The sequence below is a fragment of the Nomascus leucogenys genome, chromosome 15 (assembly GCF_006542625.1).
Source record: "Nomascus leucogenys isolate Asia chromosome 15, Asia_NLE_v1, whole genome shotgun sequence".
Taxonomy (NCBI): Eukaryota; Metazoa; Chordata; class Mammalia; order Primates; family Hylobatidae; genus Nomascus; species Nomascus leucogenys.
In genome coordinates, this window is record NC_044395.1 from 104,604,881 (window position 1) to 104,626,342 (window position 21,462).

At 47.6% G+C, this 21,462-nt stretch overlaps 1 protein-coding gene across 4 annotated transcripts in view; it reads left to right on the top strand.

The window, feature by feature from the left end:
* TSPAN18 (tetraspanin 18) overlaps positions 1-21,462 on the top strand; it is a 202,237-nt gene that overhangs the window by 32,490 nt on the left and 148,285 nt on the right. For all 4 annotated transcript variants that reach the window (XM_030828679.1, XM_030828680.1, XM_030828676.1 and 1 more), the window contains exon 2: positions 3,591-3,677. The gene's annotated coding sequence lies outside the window, so the exon portion shown is untranslated. The remainder of the gene's footprint in view (positions 1-3,590; positions 3,678-21,462) is intronic.

Below are 21,462 nucleotides of genomic sequence, written 5' to 3' on the forward strand. Positions count from 1 at the left end.
TATTAAGCTCTTGTATTTTGTGGATTCTATGGCACACTTTTTTTTAACATCTTAATGTCTCTAAAACCAGGATGCATTGTACAAAAAGTGATATCATAGTTAATTTAATTAATTGGTAGTATTTTCTGTTTCTTAGAAGTACTTAAAATTACGGTGTCATTATAATCCATGGAGACTTCCATTCAAGAGCCATGATATCGTGTGCCAGGCTCTCTGCTAAGTCTTGCTACACATTTCTCATCAAATCTCACAACAGCCTGTGACTCATCAGCTGTTGTTAGCCCTGTGTCATAGATGAGGAGTCCAGGCACGATGTAGGTAGGTCACTTGCTCTGGGTCACAGCTAGTAAGAATTTGATTTAGGATTTCAACCTGTGCCACCCCAAACATTCAGGAGGACTGTGCACAGAGCAAGATCAAGTCTGGTGCTGGGAGGGTCGTCCGGACTTCCCAAAGCCCAGCACTAATCAGGTCAAGGTTGACCCCCATCGCCTGCCCACACCAGGCTTACACTCTGCCACTTGCACCCAGGACCCGTTCCTGCTCTTAGCCCTAAACCTTGGGATTCTTTTCTCCATCTCCCAGGACAGCTCTGGCTCTAACATCTGTAGTGACTCCCCTCCCCCGCAGAGAGGAGGGGACTGCCATGAGATCTCATGGGCAAGGGGGAAAACATTCTCAGCCCAGCTGGTTTCCCTCACACAATGCAGATTTGCTTAAATGGGAATTAGGATTAGTGCTGGGTTTTGCCTCTTCTGGCAGGCTGGTAATAAACTAATCTCCTCTGAGGCTGCAGGAAGGCAAAATTCCACCGAAGACGGGAGACAGCTTAAGGCTCTGGAGCGCAAAACCTGGAAAGTAATTTTGTTATTGACAGGCGCTGCCCACACCTCTTGACATGCAGCCCGCAGCTCCTTCCCGGCGTGGCTGCAGCTTTTAATTCCGTTAATGTGCGACATTCACCCAGGCTGCGTGGCTGACAGGCACTCTTGACACTAATACGTGTTCCGTGAAGTCCCTGGAGCTCATAAAAGCTCATTATCAGTTCTGAGCCAATAAACGCAGTTCCTGGCTCAGGTAGGCCCGAGTTCCTCTGCGATGCTCCAGACGGTAGAGCAGGGACATCTGCGCCAGCCAAGTCCCACATGCCTCCCTTTGTCCAGGGCCCTTGGCCTCCCAGGCCACTGGAATGTGCCTAGGAAAGCCATTCCGTAGGCAGAGCCCTGGGTTCACATTTACATCCAAGTAAAGGGGTTCCTTCTGCCCTGCACTGTGAGGTGACTCAATCCAGCATTCTGGGAAGGCAGTTTGTCAGCACTACCCACAGGCGGGATGTGGCCAGCTCTCCTCTGCCAGCTTCTAGGCATCTGGGCTTCGGAACTGCATGAACATTTCTACACCAAGATGGGCACCCGAGGGGTCATCTCAGCGAAGCTATAGAGGCCAGAAATGGAAATAGTCGACAGAGCCACAGTGGGAAATAAACAAATGGTAAATAAATTGTGGCCCACGTGTACTGTGGGATACTGTGCAGCTATGAAAAGGACTCAAGAAGATCCATTTTGGACATGATATCATTGACAAATGATGTTGCAGAATGTGTGTGGTAAGATCCCATTTTTGTAAAAGGTCACACTGCATGTGTGCTCACATAAGTACATGCTTACACACACATGCATACACGTATTTGATTAGGTAGAATAAAGTCTAGAGGGTCTCACTCCAGAGTGTTTGCAGTGGTTGTCTCTGTTAAACAGGATGGCTGGTAAGGAAGCGCATGTACTTTTGTAGTTAAAAATGAAAAATTTATATATATATAAATAACTTGCCCAAGGTCATACCTATATATACACATATATGTGTGTGTGTATGTGTGTATGTGTGTTTATGGGTTTATAAATGTAACAAATTCCTCTGATTGTGGCCTTAGTCTGGTTCATGATGCATGAGGTCCCCCTGCGCTGAAACTGCCCGGATGGACACTTGAGGCCCAGATAGCCAAATAAAATGAGGTTCCCTCCTTCAGCCAATCCCTGTTTCCCATCAGTTAATGGGAGTTCGGAGACTCCCTTGCATGCATGAGCTGCCTTGATGCTGGAGTCTGTGGGGTAGACCCTGAACTCATCACCTTCCTGCTTACACCCCTCCCACTGTGGAGATGGCACTAGCACCAGGCTTGACTTCCCATGGCCAAAGTTGTAGTCCCAGCTCAGCTTCATTTCAGTGGTGTAACCTTGGGCAAGTTATTTAACTCCTCGGAGCTCACAGTCCTCGTTCCTGAAGTGGTGACACTTTCTCCTGGGGTTGTAAGGGGCGTCAGGATGAGAGACCTGAAACTCGATCAGGGTTTCCACTGTGCAGCTAGTCTCTGAGGGCAGGAGGAGCCTGGGAGGGGAGAGACTGGGGAACTTCGCTTTCTCCTCTGTGCTCTGGAGGCTGTAAGTTTTGCTCTTATTTCTCAGCTGTACATGTGACTGAGCCAATCTCTTGGGACTGGCCTGTCTCTGCTGGCAGGTGTGTGGCCCGGACATGGTGAATTTAATCCTTCTCTGGTGACCTGGGGATGCTTCATCAAACTGACAGAAGGGAAGGGTTGGAGAGGCTGGACTTCTAACCGCCCCGGCATTCTGGAACTGAGTTCTATTTTTACCACCACAGACTTTCCTTACTATTACTTATCTCTTCATGGACAGCAGATCTTGGAAGTGTTGGGTCTGCCCAAAGAGCCTGCATTCATTAGGCAACGATTAATTCTTTTTCCTAGTTTCAAAATGACTCAGAAAGCCTTTTTTTTCCAGCCCGAGGAAACTGGAGTTCCCACACCAAGTTGATAATATTCTAGCTAGAAGCAAAGAAACACAGTGTGATGTTTTGATTAGCATGTTCAATGCCATCACATGGATGTACGGGCTCCGGGCTGACTTGGGAAGATTGAAAATATGCCCCCATTCACAGGCTCGGGAAACGCTCTCCTGGGAAGCTTTGTGGGGCTGGTGCTTAGTCCTGCTTTTCCAGCTGTATTAGTCCGTTCTTGCACTGCTATAAATAAACACCTGAGACTGGGTAATTTATCTATAGAAAAGATTTGATTGGCTCACAGTTCTATCGGCTGTACAGGAAGCATGACAGCATCTGCTTCTGAAGAGGCCTCAGGAAACTTACGATCATGGTGGAAGGGGAAGCACGCATAGTGACATGGTAGGGACAGGAGAAAGAGAGAGAGGGGAAGGTGCTACACACTTTTAAACAACCAGATCTCGTGATATCTCACTCACTCTCATGAGAACAGCACTGAAGGGATGGTGCTAACCCATTCATGAGAAACTATCTCCATCATCTGATCACCTCCCACCTGCCTGGAGGGAGAGCTGAGGCCCCATCTCCCACACTGGGAATTACCATTCAATTTGAGATTTGATGGGGACACATTTAAACCATATCACCAGCCATGGGTACCCTGTCTGGCTTCTGTGCTTGCAGTAATGGAAGTGGGGAAAGGAGACCCTGGGGAGTGGGAAGCCACATGGGACCTCCTGATCCGCAAGGACTCCTGCCTTTTTGAAATGTGTTTCTCTCTCTTCTTTCTCTAGAGTGTATCCAGAAGCTACTGTCAGGAGGACACTGTAAGAGAACCTTGGCACCTCTGGGCCCAAAGGGAAAGACACCAGTGGAAAGAGGTATGGTGTGGCAACATGGCAGGGTGGCATCTTCACTTAGTCGAACAAGAGGGCCTACTCTTCTCTCTTCTTCTCTTCCTGCCCTCCAAACCACCACTTCCGTGTGAGAGGGCTCTCAGCTCTTGCCCAGGGGGTGCAGGGCAGGAGAAGGGTGGCTTCACTCTTGTCCTCACCCCTAGATATTTACTTATGGGTGAGGGCAATGGGGCCACCTTGGTGCAGGAAGTGAGGGTCGATGGATGGCAGGGAGTGATCCCTTCAAGGAAGAGTAGAGCTCCTGGGGGCTCCAGGCAGGGTCATGAGGGCTCATGGAATCTGTACCAAGGACCCGTCCCTGACCTCAGCCTCCCCCATACCCACCACAGTCTTGGGACCGTGAGAAGGAGATCGCTTCCTAGGGTGATTACCTTCCCTCTGGCCTCGATTCTCTTTTGGACAAAGTCTAAATCCACAAGTACTAGGATCAATCACCACATTCCATGGTGAAACTGAGAACAGAAAAGGCTTGGTCTGCTTCGGAGGCTCTGGGAAGTCCTTCTTGAGCTGACCATGATTCTGGGACTGGTGATGGGCTGGGTGGCCTCATGGAAGCTTTCCGGATAGAAAGCCAGGATGTCTGTCCTCTGAGCAGCCTCGGCCACCAGTGTGACTTATAAGTCATTTGCCTCATTGGGCCTCGCATTTTCACTGTAAAATGAGGCAGCTGCAACTTGAATCTCTGTTCCAGCACTCACGTCCTCCATTTCTGGGATTCCAAGACCAGGGCTGAAATAGAAGGATTGACAGGTTGGGGGTTGTGGAAGGCCATGGAGAGGAGAGGGGATCTGAAAACTCTGAGGAGGTCTGATTGCCTGTCTTGGGCAAAGGACGATGGCTCCGACCCTTGGTGGTAAATCACAGGGTCTGAGGTGCAGAGGACCTTGGGTTTGAGTCCCTGCCTATCAGAAGAGAAACCAGCAATATGACGGAGGGCTTCATGTGCCAGGCACAGTGTGACGCTCACTCGCTGCGCCATCCCATTCTGTCCTCTCAACCGTCGTGTCATCTTGCCACTATGATCACCTCCACATTACAGGAGAGAAAACCAGGCCTCAGAGAAGTTAAGTGACTTGCCTAAGGTCACACAGCACTGAGTAATGTTGTCGAGATTTGAAGCCACTGCCTGAACTGCCATACAATTCTTGTGTCTTTTGCTTACTTAAGTCTGTGACTTGAAGCTTAAGATTAAAAATAATTAGCCAAATCATCTCTCTGAAGTTCCATTTCCCATAAAAACATAAAAATGGTTTGTTTCCTTGTCCTAGACTTTTTTTTTTTTTTTTTTTTTATAATTTTGGGCATCTCGTGAAATCCCTGCAGGCCTTGATTTTCTGATCTCTAAAATGGGACAGTGACACCTACTCACAGGTTGCTTTGGGGAGGATGAGGAAGACTTAGGAAGCTCCCCGCACTGTTTCCTGCACGTGTGCCTTCCACACCCACTCCACCTGCTTCCCCTGCCTGGGCTGCTGGCAGGTGGATGGGGTGTGCAGATTGTAAAGTTCTGCACCACTGCCTAATGGCATTTTCTATTTTGGCTGCCTCTGTGCCCATAGTCGGAAAGCACTTGGCCACTTTCTTAGTCACCAATCTGATAGTTCATTTGTCCTTCTGGAGTGTGCCGCTGGCTGCCCTAGATTATTTTAGGCTGGAATCCAAGACAGGGTGGCTGGCTCCCAGGGGCAGATAAAAACAGGGCCAGGCTGAGGCATTAATGGACAGTGTGGGAGGAGCAGTGAGGCCTGGGGCCTGCTCGGGCTGTCCCTCACTGACAGTATCTGTGTCCCATGGCTCACCCCGCCAGCTGCCAGGACCATAATCTTAATTGTAAACCTCCTGGCAGCAGCTGCCCTGATCCCCACAGGAAGCGGTTGCCTTATCACAGAGCCTGGATGCTGCCCAGTATTCTTAATCTGGAGAAGGCACTGAAGTGAGTCAGAAAAACCTTTCCATCCCCAGGACCTTTCTTCTTGGGGATGTTTCTCCATCAGGGGAAGTCGTAGGCCTCAAGCCTCAGTGTGTAAGAGTAAAAAATCTGTTTAAGTGCAGAGCAAAGCAGCAGGGGTGCTGTTGTTCTTGGTTTACTTTCAGGAGGACAGCCCAGGGAACAGAGCTATTTAGCCTTGCCCCTCTTGTTAGCCAGGAAACAGATAAACGTTATAGCATCACAGGGAAAATATAAAGACGACCCTAAAGCAACAGGCAGAAAGGCATGTGCTGTCATGGAAAAGCTTTGCTGGGGCTTTGGAGCCAGAAGTTTGGGGGTTGAGTCCCAGCTCTGCCCTTCAGTAGCTATTTGGCTTGGGGGCGAGTGACTTGATCCTCCACAGCCTCAGTTTTCTCATCTGTAAGATGGGCAAAGAGCATGCACCCCACTGGGTGGTTGTGAGGTCAAGGTGACTACCATGGGAAGCCCCTGTTTGCTCTGAACAACGGCAGCCCCCTTGGAATAGTGTAGCCTCCCAAGGTGACCTCTTTGAAGAGTTCCAGGCTCTTGGGATGTAAGAGCTGGGTGTTTGTAACCAAACAGTGGGGTTACCCTGGAGACGCATACCTCCTTCTGTGTGAGGTCTAAAAAAGGGCTGTGAGAGGGACCTGGGTTGTGTCAGCTCCCTGTCCTGATGTGCTATCACTTGGAGCTACCTCAAGTATGTGAAGTTCATCCCAAGCCTCTAGCTGATGGCTGACACTTCACTCACAGCCATCTTTACTGGACTCTTTCTGTAGATAATTGTTAATCCTACCCACACCCCAGAAGGCGGGCATTAATAAGCTCTTTAAATGGCTCCAGGCTTCATGTCTAAAAAGCAGCAAGGTAAGGACTCAAACACAGGGTTTCTAGCCCAAGGACAGTGTGTTTGTGGGAGCTCCTCATGGCACTCTCTGCCTCTAGAGGCACCCTCTGTGCCCATGGTGGCACTCTTCTCCAATTCACCACCCAGTCTTGCACTGAGTATGGAGCTTAGGCAGAAATGAAAGGCTCCTGATGTTTTTATCTCCCCTGCCTATAGGGCCTGAGGCAGGCTGAGTGAGAGAAGGAAATTTTTATGGATTCCCCAGGCTCCAGTTTATCTATTTTTTTGTTATTGTTGCTCAAGGTTTTGGTATTCTCTCTAGGAATCCATTGCCAAATTCGAGATCGTGGAGATTTACACCTGTGCTTTATTCTAAGAGTTTTATTTAGCTCCTATATTTAGGGCATTGATCCTTTTTGAGTTAATTTTCATATATGGTGTGAGGTAGGGATTCATTGTCATTCTAGTGTATGTGGACATCCAGTTGTCCTTGCACTATTTGTGGAAGAGACTATCTTTTCTCCAGTGTATTGCCATTGCTCCTTTGTCAAATATCAGTTGACATATACATATGGCTCTATTTCTGGGCTTTCTATTCTGTGCCAATAATCTATTTGTACTTTCATGAATACCACACCATTTTATTACTGTATCTTTATAGTAACTCTTAAAGTTGGGTAGTGTCAAGTCTTCCAACATTGTTCTTCTCTTTGAATTTTGGGTTGGCTATTCTGGGTGTTTTGCTTCTCCAAATAAACCTTAGAATCCGTTTGTTGATATCCATAAAACAACTTGCAGGATTTTGATTGTGATTGTCTTGAATCTATATATCAAGTTGGGAAGAACTGACATCTTGACAGTATTGAGTCTTCCTATTTTTGAACATTGACTGTCTTTCAGTGTTTTCATTTATTTACTTCTTTGATTTCTTCAATATAATTTTGTAGTTCTCCTCATACAGATCTTATACATATTTTATTAGATTTATTCTCAAGTATTTTATTTCTTTATGTGTTAATAGGAATGGTTTTGTGTTTTTAAATTTCAAATTCCCCTTGCTTATTGCTGGCAGATAGGAAAGCAATGACTTTTCTATATTAACTTTCTATCCTACAACCTTAGTATAATTGCTTATTTGTTCCAGGATTTTTTTTTGTAATTTCTTTCAGATTTTCTACATAAATGATCATATCTTCTGCAAAAAAAGACAGTTTTACTTCTTCCTTCTCAATCTGTATGGCTTTTCTTTTCTTGTCTTATTGCAGTAGCTAGGACTTCCAGTATAATGTGGGAGAAGGGACATCCTTGCCTTATTCCTGATCTTAGCAGGACAGCCTCAAATTTCTCATAATTGAGTATGATATTAACTATCGGTGTTTTGTAGATGCTCTTTATCAACTTGAGGAAGATCCCTTTAATTCCTAGTTTGCTGAGAGTTTTTATCATGGATATTGGATTTTGTCAAATGCTTTTTCTGCATTTATTGATATGATCATGCAATTTTTCTTCATTAGATTGTTGATATGATGGATTATATTATTTGATTTTTTTTTTTTTGAGACAGAGTCTCACTCTGTCACCCAGGCTGGAGTGCAGTGGTGCGATTTCTGGTCACTGCAACCTCCGCCTTCCAGGTTTAAGAAATTCTCTGCCTCAGCCTCCTGAGTAGCTGAGATTACAGGCGCATGCCACCACGCCTAGCTAATTGTTTTGTATTTTTAGTAGAGATGAGGTTTCACCATTTTGGCCAGGCTAGTCTTGAACTCCTGACCTCGTGATCCACCTGCCTTGGCCTCCCAAAGTGCTGGGATTGCAGGCGTGAGCCACTGTGCCCAGCCTATTATTTGATTTTTTAATATTGACCCAGTCTTGTGTACCTGGAATAAATCTCACCTGATCATGGTATCTAAGTCCTTTAATACATTCTTGCGTTTACTTTGTTAATATTTGTTGAGGATTTTTGCATTTACATTCATGAGAGATATTGGTCTGTAGTTTTCTTTTCTCGTAATGATTTTTTCTGGTTTAGGTATCAGCATAATGATGGCCTCACAGAATGAGTTAGGAAGTATTCTCTCCACTTCTGTATTCTGGAAGAGATTATTGAGAATTGGTATAATTTCTCCCATAAGTGTTTGGTAGAATTCACCAGTGAACTCACCTGGGCCTGATGCTTTCTTTTTTGCAAGGTTTATTGATTAGATTTCTTTAATAAATATAGGCCTATTAAGATTGTCAGTTTCTTTTTTGTGTGTGAGCTTTGCAGATTGTGTCTTTTTAGGAACTGGTATGTTTTATCTAAGTTATCAAATTTGTAGGCATAAAGTTGTGCACATTTGTGGGCATAGAGTTGTGTATTTCTTTTATCCTTTCATGTCTACGGGACGTTCCCATGTCTATGAGAACTGTAGTGATATCTCCTTTTTCATTTCTGATATTAGTAATGGTGTCTTTTCTGGTTTTTCTTAAAACCTAGCCCAAGTTCTATTGATTTTATAGATCTTTTCAAAGAACCAGCATTTGGATTCATTGATTTCCTGTTTTCTGAAGGCTATGTTTTAGTCATGGCTCTATCACTAAGTATCTGAGGGATCTTAGGGGTAAATCTCGTTGATTCTACATCTCAATTTTTACATCTGCAGAATGGGTGTGGTGATAACAATGCCTAGCCCTGAGTTGGCTTGAGGGCAAAAGTCAAAAGTGAGTTCAGCAAATATTTGTTGGGCCCCTACCATATACCTGGCACTGCTTTACATGCTGGGAATATCGTTTTGAATGAAATGGCAGAGTCTCTGCCCTTATGGAACTTGCCTTCTGGTTGAGGGAAACAGAAACCAAACAAATACATTGAATATCAGGTGCTATTAGGTGCTATGAAGTTCAATAATGACAGGAAGGGGCAGGGAGTGACTCGGGTGGTGGGTTGGGGGAGGATTGCTATTATGGATAGGAGGTACAGGGAAGGCCTTCCTAATCAGATGTAATTTGAGCAGAGACCTGAAGGCAATGAGGAACAAGCCTTGACATAATCTGGGGGAAGAGCCTTCCTATTTGAGGGAACAGCAAGGGTAAGGCACATTAGGCTGGCTGGCATGTTGGAGGACCAGTAAGGATGCTGGGGTGCTACACCCAGGGTAGTGTGGATGGAGAGGAGGCCAGGAGTGAATTGGAGGCCCAGCCTGCACAGTGCTGCTAGCTAGGGTGAAGACTTTGGATTTTGAATCTAAAAAGTCTAAGTTTGGCAGGAAGCCAGTAAGCAAGAAAGAGACAGGATGAAATTAATATTTTACTAAGATCACTCTGGCTGCTGGGTGGAGGGCAGTCTGCAGGGGGCAGGGAGACCAGTACGAACACTGATGTTGGAATCCATGGAAGACGCAAGGTGTCTTGGAAGGTGGAATGTGGTGGAGGTGCTGAGAAGCCACAACATTCAGGATCTATTTTGAGAGCAAAGTTGATGGGACTTGCTGATAAGATGGGGTGAGAGAAACAGGAGTCAAGGCCAACCATAGCTTCTAGCCTGAGATGGAAGAGCTTAGGGTGGGTTCTGGCAGAGAGTGGAGGGAGGGCATATTGAGTTCTTCTCAGGCATTTTAAGTTGAGATGCTTATTAGCCACTAAAGTGGAGGTGGAGAGGAGTGGATGGAGATATGCACCTGGGGTTCAGGGGTGAGGGTGGGGCTGGTCTCCACATTTGAGAGCCGTCAGCTTATAGAGAGTATTTCAAACCTTTGACCATAATGAGATCACTCAGGTAGTGAGTGAAGATGCAAAAGATGATGGAGGACTGAGCCACTGTCAAGGGCAGTCATGTGTTGTTTGAGAAAATTGTGTTCCCAGGCAAGGGTGGATATGCTGAACAAAAGTGTGCACCTTAGGCAGGGGCAAAGGTGAGAGGCTTGAGGATGAGTGGAGAAATGAAGCTCTGTGCCTTGCTGCAAGGTCTGGCTGGATCTTCTAATGTCTTTGTCGGATCATTCATTCATTCATTCATATGAATCAAAACACTTATCAAGTGTCAACTGTGCTGGAAGCACAAAGCTATTTACCTGTGGGCCCCAGATATAAATGACACGTAGTGCCTGAGCTGGAGGAGACCACCATTCAGCTGTTGATGCCTGACATAAAATGTGACAGGAGCACAGATGCATTCCTAGGTGTGTTAGTCAGCTTTTCCAGAGAAACAACCCGTAGAATATACAGTCAGCTGGATATACAGATAGGATATCAGGATATATATCCGATAGGATAAACAGCCCTCTGTATCCATGGGTTCTGTATCTGTGGATTCAACCAACTGTGAACCAAAAATATTCTAGAAAAAAATGCAAAATAATACAAAAACTCCCAATACAGTGTATTAGCTATCAAGAGTAAACTAGAGATGATTTAAAGTGTACAGGAGGATGTGCATAGGTTATAAGCAAATACTATTCCATTTTATATCAGGGACTTAAGCATTAATGCATTTTGATATCGAAGAGGGTCCTAGAACCAAGGGATGGATACCTCCATGGATTCTAAGAGATGACTGTTTATATAAAGAGATTTATTATGAAGAATTGGCTGATGTGACTATAGAGGCTGAGAAATCCTGAGATCAGCACTTTAAGTTTGTGACTCAGGAGAGTCGATGGTGTAAGTTCCAGTCCAAGGGCAAGAGAAGTCCAGTGTTCCAGCTCAAGAAGTCAGAGTGGTGAAGTTTCCTTTTACTCAGCCTTTTGGTCTATTCAGGTCTCCAGTTGATTGGATGAGATCCAGCTACGTTGGGGAGGGCCATCTGCTTTACTCAATCTACCTATTTAAATGTCAATTTCATCCAGAAACACCCTGGAAGACACTCCCAGAATAATGTTTGACCCAAATTATCCATCACTCTAGGATATTTGACACCTAGAGCACATGATTTTTGTATACTTGCTTCCTCTATATAACAAAATTATTTTCAGTAATAATGATGAAATAAAATCAATTCGAATAATGGCCAGAAAAGAAACAGACTGAAAGTTTTGTGAACTTTGTATGTATAACCATGCCAGTAAACCAACATTATGATGTGAAAAAGTAAAAAGGTAATGGGTCAACAGTTCTTAATTACGTTAATAGATATTTTGACAAAAGAGAAGACAATACATGAAGAAACTTGCAAAATGCATTAATGCTTAAGTCCCTAATATAAAATGGAGTAGTATTTGCTTATATACTGTATACTTTAAATAATCTCTGGTTTATTCATCATAGGTAATACACTGTATTGGGAGTTTGTGTATTATTTTGCATTGTTATTTATTTATTTATTTATTTTGAGATGGAGTTTTGCTATTGTTGCCCGGCTGGAGTGCAATGGTGCCATCTCGGCTCATTGCAACCTCCACCTCCAGGGTTCAAGTGATTCTCCTGCCTCAGCCTCCCTAGTAGCTGGGATTATAGGCATGTGCCACTATGCCCAGCTAATTTTGTATTTTTAATAGAGACAGGGTTTCTCCATGTTGGTCAGGCTGGTCTCGAACTCCTGACCTAGGTGATCCACCTGCCTCAGCCTCCCAAAGTGCTGGGATTACAGGCGTGAGCCACTGCACGCGGCCCGATTCTGAGTTCTTATTCTCCAAATGAACGAGTATCACAGGATCCACATGTGTTGGCTTCTGACTGAATAAGCAGGTGCTCTCTGAATTCACACCTATGCAAACACAATGTGTTTTAAAGCCTAAGTAATAAAAATATGCTCATTTGAAGCTTACATACACATTATTAAAACTCACTGGCCAGGCGCGGTGGCTCATGCCTGTAATCCCAGCACTTTGGAAGGCCAAGGCGGGCGGATCACCTGAAGTCGGGAGTTCGAGACCAGCCTGACCAACATGGAGAAACCCTGTCTCTACTAAAAATACAAAATTAGCCGGGCGTGGTGGCACATGACTGTAATCCCAGCTACTAGGGAGGCTGAGGCAGGAGAATTGCTTGAACCCAGGAGGCGGAGGTTGTGGTGAGCCGAGATCGTGCCATTGCACTCCAGCCTGGGCAACAAGAGTGAAACTCCGTATCAAAAAAAAAAAAAAAAAAAACACAAAAAACAAACTCACCAGTGACTGCAGCAATTGTTTAGAACTTAGATCACCAAAAGATTTTTTTTTCTCAAAGCAGAGTGTTTTATCACCGACATTGTTTAGAACTGTCAGCTTTTCGTGGGTTTTAGGTTTGTTTTAAAATTCCCTACAGGCAGTTCATCCCTTTGTTGCCAGCTCCCTGGAAAGACGGCTTCCACTGCCCCGTTCTTGGCATGTGCATAGCAACATGCTTCCAAGAGGGTTGCTGTGGGGGGATGGGATGGAACGGTGGTCAGAAGGTTGGGGAGACCCAGTAGCTGAGTCCTGCAATAGGACCAGGTAGTCTCCAGGTGGAATAGATGGACACAAAACCAGCCTGGGAACCCCTGGCGTCCTGGGAACCCTGGGTCAATAGGTATTTGGTTGCAGTTCGTAAAAGCCGCCAGGGTTCTGAGCACCATCTGTGTACCCATGCCTGGGGTTATGGAGAGCTGGGCACTAAAAGCTTCATCTCAGAGTGGCAGTTTGGAGCCTGCGAGGCTGCCTCCCTCCCGGTCCTGTACTCCTCAGTCAGACTCCTACCCTCAGCCCCTCTATCTCCTTCCCTTTCCCTTTCAGCAGTGTAGCCCATGGAGGCAGCTGTTCTAATTAAAAGTCTCATAAATACCAGGAGATAAGGATCCAGGGGTTTTGTTTTTTATTTCTGCCGAGACTCCCCAGAGAGTCTCTTCAGTAGGAAAGGTCCCTTTGGAGCTGAGATTTTTCTCCTGGACTTCAAAGACAGGGCTTCTTAGGAACAGAACATCTGTTTAAACTGAACTTGAACCAAGAGGCAGGCAGGCATGTCCCACGGGAGAAGGAGGGGGCAGAGCACAAGGGTGTGGAATCTGCTTTCTGTCCCTGGGGGAAGCTCCTCAGGCAGGCTCATTCCTGCATCTCAGAGTGTGTCCCCATGCTGGGCAGCTTCTCTTAGTAAATGCAGAGGAAGTGATGGCAGGTGGCCCACAGGCCTGGGGCCAGGCTTTGGGCTGACTGCTGTCCAGATAGCATCCAGGCTCCTGACCTCAAAGCTTCTCTATTCAGGAGAGGTAGCAAGGAGACCTAGGGTGACAGAGTTGGCTCCTCCTGCCTGGAGGTCCCTGTGGTCCTCAGAAGTCACCTTCCAATTGGGGACCTCCCAGCTCTTGGCATTTGCATGGACAGAGCCTCCTTCCTCCTCCCTTCGTCCCTCCTTATTTCCCTCCCTTTCTTCTTTTTTTCTTTCCTCCATTCACTAGGCATCCACTGGGGTTCAGAGATGAAAAACTCCCAGTCCCTGACTTCGAAGGACTCACCACCTGATAGAACAACCAGGTTGATCTCAAAAGATAAGAAAAGTTGAGCACTTTGGTTGTGTGTGTGTGGCTGTTCTTGTTAAGACAATAAAACTATTCAGAGCCTGGAAAATGAAGGGAAAAGAAATCATTCACTTCCCCTCTCAGGACCAGAGCCTCCTTCGTTTCCTGCTTTTGTTCACACTCAGGCGTGTGTTCAATAGTTGACACCAGAAAGTCCGTTCAGTTTGGCTTCCTGCTTTTTTTTCCCCATCTCTCCTGGCCTTGCAGTGTGTGGGATTCCTTCCTGGGCATCACAGGGCTGGAGGGCCCCTACTGTTGGACACTCAGCTGTGTCCAGTGTCTGCTGTCACCTGCATGCCTCCTGGGAGGGGTCGCCAGGTACAGCAAATAAAATTAAAGGATGCCCAGCTAAATCTGAACTTCCTATAGACGATGACTCAATTTTTAGCGTAAGTCTGCCCCAAGCAGTATTTGTTCCATGTACTATTTAAGAAGAATCACTGAAAGATTATTGGTTGTTTATCTGAAATTCAGACTTCACTGGGCATCCTATATTTTATCTGGGAACCCTGTGCCCGGAGTATCTTTTTGCACTTGTGTAGTCAATGCTGCTTTACTTAATGATAGGGAGAACTATCTGGCTAATATGTTCCTCTCCCCATTTGTGGGGAACACTCTTCCTAACTTGAATCGCTCCTGTTCCTGCCCACACTTCTGGACTGCTCTGCGGCTTCGCATACTTGGACGTCACCGAATCCCTACAGGTCTTCTCCAGGCACGTTTCATTCCCAGCCTCCTCCTGGGAGCCTCCAGTGACTGCAGAGGTTTGGTTTGCTCCCTCTAGTGGTGGGGGTGGGAGGGAGCGGTGGGAGGTGTAAATTTGCACTCCTCTTGGGCCTCCGGGGCTGCTTTCTCCAGCGTCCGCCAGCATTTTTGGCAGGGATGGAAACAAGGATTGTGTTCTTGCCACGCTGGAGGGAGCAAGGGCTTGAGGATGTTGCTCCAGGCTGCTAACCTATAGAGGTCGATGACATCTTTCTCTCCATCAATGAATTTATTTTTAATTCCAAGGCAGCTTTCAGGATGATAAAAATATAAAGCTAAGTGGCAGACAGTTTTTTTGTTTGTTTGTTTGTTTTTGAGACGGAGTCTCGCTCTTTCGCCCAGGCCGGACTGCAGTGGTGCTATCTCAGCTCACTGCAAGCTCCGCCTCCCGGGTTCACGCCGTTCTCCTGCCTCAGCCTCCTGAGTAGCTGGGATTACAGGCGCCCGCCACCGCTCCCGGCTTTTTTGTATTTTTAGTAGAGACGGGGTTTCACCGTGTTAGCCAAGATGGTCTCGATCTCCTGACCTCGTGATCCGCCCGCCTCGGCCTCCCAAAGTGCTGAGATTACAGGCGTGAGCCACCGCGCCCGGCCCAGACAGTTTTTTAAAAAAGTGATTGGAGGCTGGGAAGACAGGGTGTTGCATTGTGGTTAAATGGATTTTCTGTTTAACTGAGGGTTAAGTAGAAAACTCGTTTTGATTCAACCTCTGTTGTTGCCAATCTTTCTAAAATGTATTAGCTGCTCCCTGGTTTTTCTAAGTGCACCATAATGACCATAATTGAATCTCTCTGCTGGCAGAAGATCCTGTGGGGCGTCTGGGCACACAGTCGTAAATGTCAGTCTTCACCGAGTGGCCCAGTTATTGGGCTTTACAGCCTGCAGCGTAGGCTGGTGTGCTCTGCAGTGGCCTTCACATTCGCTGTCTTCTCATTCTGTCTGCCCAGCCACCCTAGGCCGGGACTCAGGAAAGGAACTAGTAAGACCACTGTATAGATATAGAAACTGAGGTCCACTTGGGGAAAGATTGGCCTGAGTCGTATCTGGCTGGTGGAGGGGCTGGGACTGAAGCCAGCAGAGACAGCTGTGGTATTGGCCCTGATTTAAATCCTGGCTCTCACTTGCTGGCTGGGAGACCATTAAGCTTCATGAGCCTTGGTTTCTTTATCTGTGAATTGGGCACGATAACCTTTCCCTGCAGGGCTACCGCTGGGGTTAAGCATGAGGCTGTGGTTGGGCTGCACACCACAGCCGTCATATATTTAAAGGGAAAATAGCACCCCTCCTGAAAAAGAAATCAACGTACCAGTGCTGGGAGCCTGTGTCCGGCTTCTTTCTGCTCTGCCGTCCTTCTTCCTCTGAGCGCTGGTGGTTTTACACGCAGACCTTGTAGCCAGAATGTCTGGGTTTGAGCTCTGTCTCTGTCCCTGACGCTCCATGTGACTACAGTCTGGGCTTCAGTTCCCTGTCTATAAAGTGGGGCTCATGATCGAAACCTGCCTCCCAGGGCTGCCATGAGGATTCCAGGGAAGGGAGCTGAGGAAGTGCTGAGGTCAGGGCTGGCCATTGTCATCCTAGGACCTGGTTGGGTGAGTCTAGGTTCACCATGCTTCTCTGGATTTGGCTTATATTCCGAGCGTTTTAAAGGGATTGGGTTTGGGATGCAGGCTCCCTGTTGGTGCCCCAGGAGCCTGCATGGGCAGCCTGGGGAGGAGAAAGATACCCCCTCTCACAAGCTGGCTTCCTGCACTGTCTGGCGCTTTACCCCTCCCTGTGTGCTTCCCCAGGCCTGGTTCTAAAGAAAGATGTTAAGAGAGACCTGAGGGTAGCTTAGGAGGGGACCTAGATGAGAGACTTCTGCCCTGCCATGACCCCTGCAGTAGGGTCCCCTGCCTGGGGGATGCTGACCCTCAAATAGCTTCCCTATTTGGGACCGTCTGTGCTCCCCCATATGTCATACGTCTCTAGCATCTCAAGAGGCATTTGTTTTTTTCCATATCGAGGGATCCGTGGAGTGAAAAGACTTATCTCTGCGTGACGTCTGAACCCTTTATGGGGGATTGGGTTGGGGGTGGGGAGGACACCCTACCAAGGTTTGGCCACCTCATCTGGCCTCTGGGCTACTGACTCAGCCGCCTCCTGGGTCCTGCAAGCAACTCTGCTTCAGCTCCCGGTCACCAGCACCTACTTATGCCAAGCTGCTGCCTTGTTCTCCAGCTCACCCACTTCCCAGGACCCCTCCGGAATTCTGTGGGGATGGGGAGGTTGCAGCTAAGTGAATAGTCACCCTATTATTTTAGGAGAAGAACAACTGCCTGTGTGCAAAGCCCCTGGGTAGGGCTGGTTTATTTATGCATTTGTCTTTAATGGGAAGGCTGAGAGAAATTGCATGGTTTGTGAATATTTACAGGCAAATTACTACAGGGAGGAAATGAATTCATTCTCTCTCCTCTCCCACTGTTAATAGATCACACTGTGGTTCCCTGAAGCCTGCCTCCCACCTCCCTCCCTTTTCTTTCTTGCAACTCCTTGTAGTCTTTATGCCAGCTCCAGGAGGGCATCTGGGTAGACCTGCCAATTTAATTTACCATGCAGTTATTGAGCGCTAACTGTATGCCAAGCCCTGGTTCAGGGACTAGGGGTACCCAGGTAGGCACCACATGTGTGGGTTCTGTCTGCGGGGCTCTGGGGCATGCTGGCTCAGGAGAGAAGGTGCCACTTAAAGGATTTTTCCCCCCAACAGAAAGGGTACCCCAGGGGGTAGAGCACAGGAGAACCCTTGGAGGGGTTGAGCAGATGGGAATTATGCTCCAGGTTGGGGGTGGGGCAGTTAGTCTTCTGGTGTGGTTAGAGCACCCATGGGAGGAAGAAGGAGGTAGAACTAGAAATGGGGGCTGGGCTGGGTTCTTTCTAGTTCTGAGATGGGGAAGGAAGGTGGGGAGAGGGGAGAGATTGCCTAGGATGGTGCAACTTGTGTAGCTAGCCAGAAGGAGCACACCTCTTGTTTAAGGGGCTGAGTTGGCAAATAGTAGCCTCTTATGGGGAGAGGAGAGTTTCCCCCTCATCTCCCCTTTCCTTGGGGCCAAGAGGCATAAATGGGAGGTCTCTGGGCTGTCACTCCTCCCTCTCTTTTTCCCTGCAGACATCACCGATCAATTGCAGCACTTTTGTTGGTTCCAGAATCCTTTGGAAAACAAGCTAGGCAGGCACTACCTATCGATTCAAGCTGGCCTTCTAGAATGAAGGTGAAGGGCCTTCTAGTAGGTGGCTGGACCTTAGGGTAGCCCCATTGATGAATTTGCAATGGAGGAAGTTTCTTCTTCTCTTTGGGTCTCAGTTTCTCTACCTGTAAAATGGGGAGAGGGATGGCTCACTTGGTCTCTGAGGACCTTCCCAGTGCTAGCCAGCCAGCATTTGTTAATACCCGCATTTATTTAGTCTTTCCATTAAGCGCATGTGCACTTACTCTGGCTGGTGCTGGGTGGGGCCCTGGGATACACAGGTGATCCTGGCAGCTGAGACCTGGCCTCCTGAAGCTGACAGTCCTGGCAGTCTGTGGTTCTTAGAACCTCAGGTGTTGAGGTCAGCTGACACCAAGGGCAGGGCTGTCTTGATTCTTCCAGACAGATGGCACCCAGTGCAGCCAGCTCTCCAGTGGCTGGAGGTCCTGGGGATCTCTGGGGGCATTAGTCTTGGTCTCTGGGCCCATACACCAGGCATCCTCCCAGGATGGTTAGATGCCATTAGACTCAGTCTGTGCAATAAGAGCCACAGCCCAGGCCCCAGGTGCTGCTGAGCCAAGCGAGGAGCCGTGGCCACTGGGGATCCTGAAAGGGCCCCAGGCCACATGTATCTGTCCTGGGAGCCTGCCCCAGGATTGACCCCCCCAGCCCTTTTTGGCAGGGGAGAGGCCTCCATTGTGCTCCATTTCCTTCTAGGTGCGCGTGTTCCTCCTCAACCCTTCCTCCCCACCCACACCATGGCTGTGTCCTCAGTTTACCCCAGGTCATGTCAAGTGAGATCAGCCCTTTACCCTCGGGATTCTGAAATTAGGGCCAGGGAGAGGCCAGGCATTTCAGAACTGTCTAGGCGCTGCCCGGGGCCAGATGCTCTCAGATGCCAATAAAAACACCATGTCCTTTTTGTGTTCAGTGAAGGCCCCTCCTTGACCTGCTCTGGGCAGGAGTGACTAGGAATGGTCAGCTGGTTTTAGACCCTGGAGAAGATTAATGGGATCAGTAGCGTCCTAGGCTGGGAGCCTTTGAGATTAGAGTTGTGGGTGAAATTCATCAATCTCAGGGAGAAAATGGAGTACACCACCACGGCCTTGTGAAGACATGGATGGCCTTCTACTGCTGATGGGTACACACACTGCTGCATGCTATGCCTTAATGCCTGCCTTCCCTGCACACAACTACCCACATACCTGTGCATATTTACACACACACTGGCACACATACCTGCATACTGGTGCATCTCTACATATATACCTGCACACCCACCATATACCTGTGCACACCTATCCACATGCCTGTGCATGTTTATGTACACTCCTAAGTGCCTGCAATACCTACCCACATCCTTGTGTCTGCCTGTGCACACACATGCACACATCCCTGTGGACACCTACACACATACCTGTGTATACTTATGCACACACCTGCCCACATACCTGTGTATACCTACGCATATGCCTACCCGCATCTCTGTGTCTGCCTATGCACATACCTGCACACACCTGCCCCTGCATTCCTATGCACACCTATGCACACACCTGTGCACACTCACAGATGCACACACCCATTTGTGCAAACGTCTTCACACACCTCTCCTACACCACCCCCAGCTCCTACGCACCCACCCACACATCCTTCCCTACACATCTTCCTTCAGATTCATTCACTTCAAATATGTCCTCTCTGCCTCTCCCCACTGTATGCAACACACACACACACACGCACACACACGTTCACAAGCTGCAACCAAGCTGTTAGATGAAATTGATTGTTTCTCTGCTCTGGGCCTACAGGACTCAGGATTATCTCTTTACTCCCGATTATCCATTTACCTGGATGCCAAGCCCAGCAGGGGCTCCAGGGAGGATGGGAAGGTTGAGTCAGGGATAATCTGGGCCCATTACAAGTGCCCTCCGAGGCTGGGTACATTTTCTGAGTCCTGCTTCATACCTCCCTCTGCTCATTCATTCATTCATTCATTCACCTGCATCCGTTCATTCCAACACTTACTGACAGCAGCGATCCAGACAAAAACATGGCCTTTGCCCTGACAAAGCTTCCCTTCTTCTTACAGTCCACCAACTTCATCCTTTCCTTCATGGTTCTCCTATTTGTTGAGGAGAAAATGATGTCGGACTTTGATACTTGCTTTTGGAACCAGACGTCCAGTCCTGGAATCCAGTCTGTGTCTGGAATCCACTTGCTAGACCTTGGCTATGTCATGTCACCCCCAAGCCTCTGTCTATTTCCCCATCTGTAAAATAGGGATCACGGTTCCTCACTCCTGGGGAGGGCCTTGAGCCCTGTGAATGGCAGCTGTGAGTACTGACTTGGGGACTTCTGTGTTCATCAACAAAACCTTCCTTAAAACAGGGCCCCACAACTTGCTAGCTTCCTAAGGCTAGGGTGGGGACCCTGGGAAACAGTTTTGAATTCCTGGTGAGACTTTGAGCCTATCTGTGGAGCACCTGCTTTTCAGACATGGCCGGTCAGCTTATTTTTTCTGTCCCTTTAAGAGAAAGCGGTTGCGAAAGGACTGGCTTATCACAAACTTTAAGGAAATCTGATGCTCTAGAGGTTTCTGCAGAGGGCCGGAGGAGCAGCCAGGAACCAGTGGCTTACTCATCATGTGCCTGCAGGCTTGCTGGAGGGCCCTGGCCAGTCTCTCCCGATCTGTAGAGTAGAGATAGGAAGCCTGTTGGTGAAGGCTGGGAAAATCTCGATGATGTCAGCATATTGAGCATGGTGGGTGGCTGCCCGCCATCACCCAGTGTCCAGCGCAAGGCTCTTGTTGGGAGGGAGGGAGCTCTTCCATGAAGCCGGGGCTTCCCAGGGCCTGGGGAAACCATGAGGTAGCTAAGTGGCTGTTTTGTGTTTGTTAAAATGTTATAACAACCTTAATTGGTCATTGGAAAACTGGACTGTTAGCTTCTCGATGGCTGGGACACTGTGGGACACTATTGTGTCTCTGTTGCTCTAGAGGCTGCAGGAGAAGCTGCAGTAGCAGCACACAGTAGGACGCAGCACATCCTTGCTGGATGACGGATAACTGGAATCTTCCAGCAGCCTGTGCTGGGCATCTGTCTTCTCCCACAGCCCCGGGGGCGTGTTTGGTAACAACCCAGGACTCTGGAGCCTTTTAACATAGGCTGAGTACCTTCATACACGCTTACCCAGCAACTTTTTTCCTTTTCTCTCCAAAGAGCTACAAACTTTATTGAGGTTATCATTTATATACAGACATAAATTGTACAATAACATCCATTTTGACCTTGTATACGTCAGTCCCCGTAAGACATAGAAATTTTCCATCAGCCCAGAAAGTTCCCTCTTAGCCCTTCCCAGTTAATCTCTGTTCCTTCCCCAGGGGCAACCACTGGTCTGCTTTCTGTCACTATAGATTAGCTTTGCCTGTTCCAGAACTTGCTATAAATGGAATCCTACAGTAGGTACTCTCCTGTCAGTCTCCCTTCACTCAGCTTACTGTTTCTAAGATTCATTTACATT